Here is an 11,596-nt window from a genome sequence, read left to right as displayed (position 1 = left end):
ATTTATTGAGGACTAACTTTGTGACAGCCACTATGATAGGATACCAGGTGAAACAGGAAAAGTCGCTTAGATCTAAATGTCCCCCAGAGGGAACAAGTGAGGCCAAAATGTGATGGTGAGAGATCTGGTGGTTCATGGGAAAAGGTTTTTTTGTTTTGTTTTTTTATTTCCATACAAACTAGTGAGCTCTATTTTTCATGGTACATAAATCACTCCCTAATAGTGAGTTAAGAACGGTAAGTTAACCTAGTGCTTGCTTCGGCAGCACATACTAAAATCGGACCAATACAGAGATCAGCATGGCCCCTGCGTAAGGATGACACGCAAATACGTGAAGCGTTCCATATTTTTGTATGGTTTTGTTAACCAATGTCACCCCCAATAAACTCAATTTTTTAAACGGTAAGTTAACTTGACCATCGAATAAATATATCGTTGCTGTGGGAAATGGCAAGAAGGGATTGAAACTGACCCATTTGGGAGGGGAAATGCTCCTTTGAAATAAGCCACTGTCCTTTTAAGTTGAAATTTCAATTTCTCTGATTTGAAAACCTAAGTACAGAAATGGTGCTTAGGAGGATCCAACCTAAACGAAACTCCCCAAGTCCCAAATCTGTGATTCAGAGTAACTCTGCTGCCAATGACCAAAACGTCCCTCACGGGCGACAGGCTGCGGTTCCACTTCCGGAGAGCATTTACCCACAAGTCTCCGAGGTCTTTGTTCTCCACATGCACTCACTCGTCCTCATTCTCAACACCCGCAGTCGGAGTAATAACTTGTGAAGTGCTTCTAAGTCCAGGATCTTTTTTTTTTTTTTTTTTTTAATATTTTTATTGAGGTATTATATGTGTACATATCTTACTATTACCCCCCACCCCACACCCACACATGCCCTCCCCCCCCAGAGTTTTGCGTCCATTGTTTATGCTTATATGCATGCATACAAGTCCTTCGTTTGATTTCATAACTCCCCCACCTTTCCCAAACTTTCCCCCTGTACTTTGAAAGTCTGTTTGATGCTTTACTGTCTCTGTATCTATCTTTTTGTTCACCACTTTATAATGTTCTTTACTATCCCTAAATGAGTGAGATCATGTGGTATTTTTCTTTCATTGACTGGCTTATTTCACTTAGCATAATGTTCTCCAATTCCATCCAGGTTGCTGCAAATGATGAGAATTCCTTCTTTTTTATGGCAGCATAGTATTCCATTGTGTAGATGTACCACAGTTTTCCGATCCAGTCATCTGCTGATGGGCACCTAGGCTGTTTCCAAATCTTAGCTATTGTAAATTGTGCTGCTATGAACATAGTGGTGCATATATCCTTTCTGATTGGTGTTTCTAGTTTCTTCGGATATATTCCCAGGAGTGGGATTACTGGGTCAAATGGGAGTTCCATTTTCAGTTTTTTGAGGAAACTCCATACTGTTCTCCACAGTGGCTGCACCAGTCTGCATTCCCACCAGCAGTGCACGAGGGTTCCTTTTTCTCCGCATCCTCGCCAACACTTGTTGTTTGTTGATTTGTTGATGATAGCCATTCTGACAGGTGTGAGATGGTACCTCATTGTTGTTTTGATTTGCATCTCTCGGATAATAAGTGTAAGTCCAGGATCTTGAGAGTTGTGCTTATGGCTCTATAAAAAAAAATGTTCCTGAGAATGATTTGCATATATTTAAATTATTTAATATTGGAAGGTAGAAATCCTTTGGGACTTGTTTCATGAAATGCTTATGGATTTTTTTTTTTATCCCAACAGTTCCCAGTTACATCATATTTCTCTATTTCTCAACATCTTTTTTTTTCCTTTTTCCTTGCAATAATACTCCTAATTTTTAGCTTGGCACATGGGCACCTGGTATAAAGAGATTTTCTAGGCCCTGACCAGGTAGCTCCGTTGGTTAGAGTGCCATCCCAAAACACCAAGGTTGCAGGTTAGATTTCTGGTCAGGGCACATACAAGAATCAACCAATTAATGCACAAATAAGTGGAACAACAAACCGATGTTTCTCTTTCTCTTTCCTTCTCTCCTTCTTCTCTCTCTTTAAAATCAATCAACAACAACAAAAAATTTTAAGATATTTTCCAGCTTCCCAGAAGTTAGGTATGGCCACATGACTAAGTGTTATCTAATGTGATATAAGTAAGGTATATGTATCTAATATCCATCTATCCTGTTGGCTGGAATGCAAATGTGACAGCTGGAGCTTCAGCAGCCACTTTGGACCATGAGATAGAATATTAAAGACAGTAAAACAAAAAGACAGGAGGAGCCTGAATCCTTAATGACTTCAAAGACTGCCTACTTCTAGCCTTTTCCATAGAGAGAAATAAAGTTCCATCTTGTTAAAGCCACTATTACTTTGGGTTTCTGTTATTTGCTGCTAGATCTAATCTTAACTGATACATTTTCTTATAGATTCCTGGCTCATTCTGCCTTAGGTGAATTTAGTCTTAATACTGAATTTCCTACCTTGAAAATTATTGCTCCTTCTGCTAAAGGAGCTAAGGAAAGTTGTGCTTTTCACAGTTCCAGTTAATTCATTCCTAGTTATAAAATAGATTTAAGCACCATAACAGCTGTAAATATTAAAGTAATAGAGAAAATATCAATTACTAGAGGCCCGGTGCACAAAATTAGTGCACGGGTAGGGTCCTTAGGCCTGGCCAGTGATCAGGGCCAATCAGGTTTCCTGCCTCCCGGCTTCCCAGCCTCCTTCTTCCCTCGCTCCCTCAGTGCCTGCTGCCACCGCTGGTCACCCTCCATGTTCCATGCCACCCCCTAGTGGTCAGCGCACGTCATAGCAAGCGAGCGAACTCCCGGTCTCCTGGGTTGAACTCCCAAGGGGACAATTTGCATATTAGCCTTTTATTGTATAGTATTGTCTTTCTTCCAAAGCATATTTCTAATTCTGCTAAAACATTCTATCTATCCTATATTATAATTCTATATTCCTATATTCTAATTCTATCTAAAGCATCCATCCATAAGCTCACCTTTTGTTTGGTTTCTGATCTTAAATCAACCCACCAGCTTCCACAATTCAACACTTAATTAGCTAACAGTGTTTGTTTGTTTGTGTTTGTTTGTTTGTTTTAAAGGAACAAGGCATCTGGGTCCCACCTCAAGCCTGGAACAACTCTGATAGATGCATCATTTCCCTTCCTAAGTAGAGCTTGGGAAAGCATTTCCTGTGGTAGCCACTGAAGTTGTTGCTGGAAACAGGAGTCAGGAGATGCCAAAGTTGTATAGAAGATCGACCGCTGTGCTTCCAATCCAAAGGACAAGGTGAGAACTAGATGTATAATTGAGCTATGGAGTTACTAATGGAGAAAGACTCAGGGGGATGGGAGCACATGATTGGGTCAAAGAGAGAGCACTTCAGTCCAGCAGCAGAGTAAGCAGCAGAGAATCCCTTTACCTAGTTCCTTGCAGGCAAAGTGAAAGAAGTTCCAGGGTCTTTAAAACTCAAGACAAAGCTAAGATCTCAAGCAAATTGTTACAAATATGAGCTGGACATGCAAATCAGTTAAGGTAACAACTTAAGAAAAAAATCATAACTGTGATTAAGATGAATGAAAATTAAGGTGCAAATATAGATAACTACATAAAGTAAAAATGTTGAAGAAATTCATGAATGTAATCAATTAGATTTAACTCTTTAATTTGAATATTTGGGTATCTAGGTGAAAAAGGTGATATTAATACCAAATAATAGTAGCCACTATAAAAGTTACTGTATTTTTAACACTACTTCATTTCTTTGCAAAGAACATTTCCACCCAAGTAAATCCTGATGCATTTAACATGTAAAATTTAACTAAAAATAATAAAATACCAATAATATTGTAAAGTAAATTAATAATTGAAACAAACCATTCCCAAACAATCTTAGAATATATTGGTTTGAATAACTGTGTGCCTAGTTCCTAAAAAAGCAATAGCCAGATTTATCGTCCGGTGGCACTAAATATCCAGAATGTAGCCAGGAAACTCTAGTAATAGGTTGTGAGGCTCAGATAGAGTCTTTCCCTTCCTGTTCTCTTCAATGATGTGATTTGGAGAATAGCTTCTTACCCTTGAGAGATGAAACTGGTTTAGCCACAGAGCTCACTGCTCTTTCCTCTGTTTTATTTTCCTTACTGGAAACTGTTTCTTTGCACAGGGCTAGAGAGGCTCATCAGTGATGGGAGCACCTGTACCTCCAGGAAAAAAGGACTAGAACGGGGAGCTGACCCAATCTATCAGACATCTAGAGCTACCTAGTCTTATTTGTGTCCCGGAGTGTAGAGAATGCTAAGCAAGCATCAGTTCTAATCTGATATCCTTTTTTGCCTCAAGGCTAGATTCAGTGTTTGACACCAAGGCAGGCAAAGTAACAAACTCTGAATTATTAGCAGGAAACATAAAACAAAGTATTTACCACATGTCACCTCTGTACTTGGTACTCAATGGGTATAAAATGATAGATATCAATTCTGCCTCTGCTTACAGTAAAGTGGACAAAACAAGGAACAAATGTGTAATTATTTTTTTGGGTATCTGTATCCCCCACCAAACCATATATTTCATGACAGGAGGGACTGTATCATATTCATGGCTGTCCATTATAGCCCAGTCCCTGCCCACTCAATAAATACTTGAATGAATAAACATATAGTATTGAAGTAACAATAAAAGACAGTCTCTACATAGTCATGTACCAAAGGGAGGGATAGAGAATTAAAACTAGAAGCAGTTAAAAATGTGAAGATAACTAAGTGAATGCCACTGGGTTTAGAGGTAAAGTTAGAATTGGACCTTCCCATTGAGTGCAGAATAAGAGAAGCTCTCCCAGCTGGCTAGAGCCTGACAGCTTTGGGGCCCTGGATGTGTTCTCTTCAAATGTGGAAAGCATTCCCAAGAAAGGACATGAAGCAGCAAAGGCCCCAACCCCAGTGTCAAACCTGTCTTCCCTACACGGGACAGCAGAGGTATCATGGTAGCGTTCCCAGGACAATATCTTCTCTGGAGTCTAACAAATGACACTTTTATGATGAGACTTTCTTTAATCACTAAACTGCTCCTGAAAGTATCCAAAGCCTGGAAGTCTTAGATATAAAGCTTAATTATAACACTATCATTTAGGTGCCAATGATAATTCTGAAATGTGAAGATTGGTTGCCTTTTATTTTCATGACTTTTAAAAATAGGTAGACACCTGGGCAGTCCAGCCCAGATGCCTGGCCATTATGGACAAGAGTCCTGGCTACTTCCAGAGGAGGAGCCTTATGGCCTTCCCTCTAAGATAGCTCTGGGCAACAGGACACCATGTAGTCCTGGCCTCTCTTCTTGACCTGGTGAGATCCCACTGATGGAAATGTCATCCCACCTTTGACTGGAAGTAGAAGGGCCCAGTTTTCTTGAGGACTCATAGCTAATGGAACAACTCTACTCTCCACTTGAGAGAATATTATTCAGCCATTAAAATTATAAGTACAAAGAATTTTATAGGAACATGGAACTACTATGGCTTAATGATAAGTGAAAAAATCGGATGCAAAATTGTATTCACATTATGTGTATCAGCAATATAAATATATGAGTACATGCGTATGCAGGCTGAAATAAAACATGCAACAATTAAAGCCATGGTTGTGATTGAGTGGTAGAATTGTGGGTGATTTTCCTCCCTCTATTTTCCTAACTTTCCATAATGCCATTTTATTGTTATATTAGTTATCTGTGGTTATGAAATAAATTACCTCAACATTTAGAAAGTTAAGACAACAGTAAGTATTTATTTTTCCACAGTTTTTGTGGGTCAGGAATCCAGGCACAGCTTTGCCAGATGCCTCAGCTTCAAGCAGGACAATTGGCTCAAGGCTTGACCAAGGAAAGACCCACTTTCGAGCTCACCCAAGTGCTTGCTGACAGGATTCAGTTCCTCTGAGGTCACTGCGTTGAGGGCCTGGGTTCCACCTCCCTGACTGTTGCCCAGAAGCCTCCCTCAGTTCCTTGTCATGTGACCTCTCCATAGGGCAGCTCAAAACATGGCAACTGATTTCATCAGAGCAAACACATGAAGGCAAGTGTGATAGAAGCCAGAGTCTTTTTGTAGCCTAACCTCGGAACCAAGATCTCATCACTTCCACCCTATTCCATTGATTGGAAGAAAGTCACTAGGTCCAGACTACACTTGAGGAATTGGGGATCATTGGAGCCATCTTAAAGACTGCCATTTAATGGCAATGGTCATTAAAATAAAACACTTATTAATCAGAGCTTTTCTTTTTATCATCTAGCAGGGTCTAAAATCAGCCCATGACCCATTATTCTTGGGGAATAAGATGCAGCAACTTCTTTTAGCATAAGTATCAGCAGGAGCAAAACAGAAGCACCTAATTATACTGCAGAGTTTATGATTCCAGGCATGTAGGGAAGGCCCTTGGAGCTGTTTATGAAAAGTGTAGAGGTGAGAATTGGGGGGTGAAGGAGTACAGAAACAGTCTACTACTATGGCCTCAAAATAGAAAGATTTCTTCCCCTTACTCCACACCCAACCAATCCTAGAGGATTTCATTATGTCTTGTCTTTGACAGACATGCCCTTGAATCCTGTGACATGAGAAAGACTATATTACTTTTTTTTTTTAAAGTCAGGGGGCAAATGAGAAGGCAATAGAGAAAAACCAAGCCCAATCTGGGGTCTTGTCACAGCTACATAGTATTCTACTATAAAGGCTGCCTAGGTTTCACAAAATGGTAACTTACGCCTTTCCATTTGGGCAGCTCTGGCATCCTGGTAGGCGGAAGACACAAGCAGCGGAGAAATGAGAGGTAGGAGGAAGAAAGGAAAATAAAGATGATCCTACCTCCAAATAGGCAGGATCCTATTTGGATCCTAAAGAAAATAAAGATGATCCTACCTCCAATAATTTGGAGGTAGATATCCTACCTCCAAATTATCAGAAAGAGAGAGATGCATCAATTACAGTGACAATACGTATCTACTAGGAATTATGCCCCAGTTGCCGATAAAAGCCACTGCAAAATTGCCCAGCCCACCTTGCCAGTACTGTAGTCAGGGTCTTGACACCTAGAACAGGCACTTGCAATTTAACCTGTGGGGAAAAGGGAGACTTATCCGGCTATCTGAAGCCCAGTTCAGATTAGAACGACACATACTTCCCAGCAGACACCTGTAATTGTTTACCCCACTTTACTCTCTGAAACATGAGATGAATCTCCCTATCTGCATCCCCAATGATTCAGAACCCTGTTAGCTGTGACTGTCACAAGTCTGTGAACTCCTCTAGCTCAACAAGGCTCACTTGGAATTTATGATTCAAAAATAGTTGTTCCTAGTCCTCAAACCAAGTGACATATCTCTCCATCTGAGAAGGGATTTTAGTTTATTTTTTTAAAAAAAGATAAACTGGTTGCCCTTTTTTGTTGTTTGTCATTATTTGTTTGGAGGGAGGTTTTATTCAGCCTGTGGTAGGCAAAGATGTCCATGTCCTAATCCCCAGAAACTGTGAATATGTTATTACAGAGCAAAGGAGTATTCAGGTTGCAGATGACATTAAGATTGCTAGTCAGCCCTGCCAGCATGGTTTAGTGGTTGAGCGTTGACCTATGAACCAGGAGATCACAGTTCGATCTGAGTTGGGGCACATGCCTGGTTGCAGGCTCAATCCCTAGTGTGGGGCGTGCAGGAGATTCTCTCTCATCATCTATGTTTCTATATCTCTCTCCCTCTCCCTTCCTCTCTGAAATCAATACAAATTTTTTTTTTTTCAAAAGTTTGCTAGTCAACTGACCTTAAGGAGATTATTCTGGATTATCCAGTAATCACAAGAGTCTTTAAAAGTGAAAACAGCTCTGTCTGAGTGGCTCAGTTGGGTGGAGTATCGTCCATTCATCAAAAAGGTTGCAGGTTCCATTCCCAGTCAGAGCACATACCTAGGTTTCGGGTTTGATCCCCAGTCAGGGTGCATATGAGAGACAACCAATCCATATTTCTCTCTCTCTCTCTCTCTCTCTCTCTCTCTCTCTCTCTCTCTCTCTCTCTCTCTTCCTCCTCTCTAAAAGTCAATAAAAATATATCCTTGGTTGAGTATTTTTTAACAAAAAGTGAAAACAGAAAGCAAAAGACTCAGTGTCAGTGATGTGATGTGAGAAAGACTGACCTGGTTACTGCTGGCTTTTGAAGATCATGAGTCAAGAAAGCTGGAAACGGCTTCTTTCCTAAGGCCTTTAGATAGTAAGTACCAACACCTTGATTTTTGGCCAGTGAGACCTGTATTAGACATCTGACCTCCAGAACTGTAAGATAATACATTTGAGTTGTTTTAAACCATTGTTTGTGATTATTTTCCTAAGGCAGTTGCAGAAAACTAATACCAGTCACAAGCAAAACAAATTGCTAAAGTAAAGTTTTTTTCAGTCTCACTTAGATTGAATGGTTGTTTTACTAGGAGGGGTTGCACAGAAATATAAGAATGTTTTGGACTTGGCGTATAAGACTACTGTGGCAGAGTCTAAGCCTGCTATTGCAGTCATTAGAAGTGGTCACAGAAACAGGAGTCTTAAATTTCTCATTGACTGTTCACACTGAGTTGTGTTAGTAACTTGCATCCACTGCAGACATTTATGTCAGTTAGTGAAGAAACCGGAAAATATAGTCTTGTTCATTTCAATGGAAAAATAAACACACTTAACTTCCGCTGATACTCTGAGAGCATGAAGCCTGTTCTCAGCTTTAAGTCTGAGAGTTCAGAGACATTTTGGGCAAGGCCAGAAAAAAAAAAAAGAAAAAAGTCCTTTAATGTCCATGTAGATCACAAGGGCCTGGCTTTTTAAAGCTTGTTCTTCATGGAGTAAGTTAGATGAAATCCCATTCATCTAGTCTAGAAAGCTAAAGAGCAAAGTCCATCCTCCAGGGATGGGAATACGTGATTCCAAAGAGGTTAGCCATTTAAAGCTAAGGCGGTGCTGTGGAGAACTGGTAAGTGTAAAGAGATGAAATCCTCTTACTTGAAAGTTCTGGGGGATGTTCTTCCCTTTCCCACTTCCTTTAAGAGCCCGTGAATGGAGCCTGACAGATGAACGTGGATGTTAAGAGGTAGATGCTTCCGATGATGCACTTGCTGAGCTTCCATTAACACTTCAGGGAATTATGTGCAACTATCAGTGGGAGAATATATCCCTAATACTCCATTTAAATTTTTTTCAATTAACAATTATGTTTAGTCAATCCCCAGCAGGATATGTTAGTGAGATTGCTGGCTCCCTGATGCAAGATTCTTTGCAGTTAGCCGAGCTAATGCTGATGACCTGCTTTCACTCGACGACGCACTGTTAGATGTATCCAGTGTCTACCTAAATGCATTTGTGAATTAAATCTTGTCTGGGAAGGCTTGCTCATTCAACCTGGGGATTAGAAATTATATTGACCCAAGGAGCAAGACTTGCTATATTTAGTCTGGGATCAGTGCCAAATATGCACAGACAGACCAAGGAATTAGGGGGCCCGGACATCATTTTTATTCCAATGATTTATAAGGCATCTAAGGTTAACAATTATGCCCCATCATTTGAACAATACAATTCCCAGGTTTCAAATTATTTAAAAATTTTTGTGGGGAACCTCATTTTCACATCAATGATATTCAGTGCTGAAAGGGAAAGGAAGGGACTAAAAGGGGAAAGAATCAGCTTTTAGCAAGGACCAACTGATACTTTTTGTAATGGGGAAACCAGTCCACAGAGAGGCTAATTATGTAAATTACAGAAAAGTACAGTTGCATTGATAGCAGGATTAGTGCCCTAGCCCAAACCTGACTCCAGAAACCATGCTCTTATCTGGTTACTATTCATCCATCTTTGTGGGAGAGAAAAGGGGTGTATATGTTTCATTTCAGTTGGAGAAGTGAAACCATTATAATAATGAAATGAGTTCAGACTCTCCCAAGAAAACCTGAATAATAGCTTCTGACTCAAGCTTCCATCCCTTTTTAGACAATCATTTTCCTCCTCTCTGCCTTTCCTTCCTAATAAAAGCACGAATGAAATTAAACATTAAAACTCCAAGAGGAAAAAATCTCCAGGAGGGCACAGATGGTCATTTATCTTTGTATCTCCAGTGCCTTGTGCATTACCTGGCTCAGATTAGGTGCTTGTCACTGATTTGTCATAGGTACTAAAGAATGAATTAAGATTGTTTTATTTATAATGCTTATTGAAGCTGCTGTTTCACTTTCAAAGGTAGGAAAGTATTTTGTTATTATTTTAATCCAGCTGTTTTGAATATGTTAAATATTCCAAATTTCTGAAATGTGTTACTAAAGACTGATTCTGGACATGGATCTATTTTTCTCTCTTACTGTACACATACACACATATACATATATATTTAGTATTACATTGTTATCATGCTTCTAAAAATGGTTTGAAACAGCTTATATTCTGAGATCCCCAGTAGCAATCTTGGGAAGAGCCTTCTAAATTTTCATTAATTAAAAATAAGATCGCTAAAAATGAGGGCATTCATACGTCTCTCTAAAATGTAGGCAACTCTTGGACAGGATTTATAAATTGTCCAACTGTAATGTAAAATAGTTACAGAAGCTTGGGTACATAGGGATGGTGTTACCACTAATAAGAAATTAAGAAAAAAAACAATATTTCATATGTAAAATCTGGCTACATTTGAAGCAGTGGTTATAACTAGTGTCTATACAACCCGAGCAGCAGTCAAAATTTTCCAGAAGTAATATGTAATGATGCTCTGAGAATTCTTCTCAAGATGTACACCTAATGTTTCCCACATTAGACTTTTCTTTAGAAGAAAGTGTAGCACTGTAAATGTCTTTCTAGCAAAAAAAACAATTTTAGAAATGTTCTTATATAGCATTTCATGAAATGCCTTGTTTCCAAGTGAAAAATATCCTAAGAACTTGTAATTAAGTATGTTTTGCTACATTTCCAGAACTTTATTTCTATTAAAAGTGGGATATTTTCTATGAAAGACCGTAGTTCATATCCTAAAGAATAAAGATTTTTTTCATAATATCACCTTTGGAGGATGAATTGATATAATGAAAATGTCAATACACGTAGGTCATACATGAGCTGTGTTTGGATTGATTATGTGTTCTAATAGCCTGAAATCTAAATGAAGAGGTTTTTTAATAAGTAGGTAATAAGACTATAGAGATCCTTGTATGGCATAAAAATACATGGGGAGGTGTGTTGTAATGTGAATAAGACTAATTGATCATCTTATTGGAGAAACACTTATCTCAAGATGAAAAATGGCCACATTGTTATTTGACATTTGGCTTGTCGATGGCTTGACCAGAAGAAACCTTAGTCAAACACTCCAGAGACACAAGCAGTTCAAGAGAGCAGTTGCTTGCCAAAGGTCACTGATAGAATAATAAGGTTTTTTTTTTTTTTGCAATCTTAAGAAAGTCATCTGATGCTGCTTATATCCCAGTTGGGGAAAGGGGGGTAAATTAGGGACAAAAGTCACACTTTTATTAAAAATAATACCATTCATGTAACAACCAATATGACAGGACAAACTCCAAAATCTTTCCATAATAG

General features: G+C 39.1%; 1 pseudogene; it reads left to right on the top strand.

Moving 5' to 3' along the window:
- The first annotated feature begins 251 nt into the window (after positions 1-251).
- Positions 252-351, top strand: LOC114230519 (U6 spliceosomal RNA; annotated as a pseudogene).
- The last annotated feature ends 11,245 nt before the right edge of the window (positions 352-11,596 follow it).

Source organism: Eptesicus fuscus, chromosome 11 (genome assembly GCF_027574615.1).
Source record: "Eptesicus fuscus isolate TK198812 chromosome 11, DD_ASM_mEF_20220401, whole genome shotgun sequence".
NCBI classification, from domain to species: Eukaryota; Metazoa; Chordata; class Mammalia; order Chiroptera; family Vespertilionidae; genus Eptesicus; species Eptesicus fuscus.
This window is presented reverse-complemented; position numbering and strand designations above follow the sequence as displayed.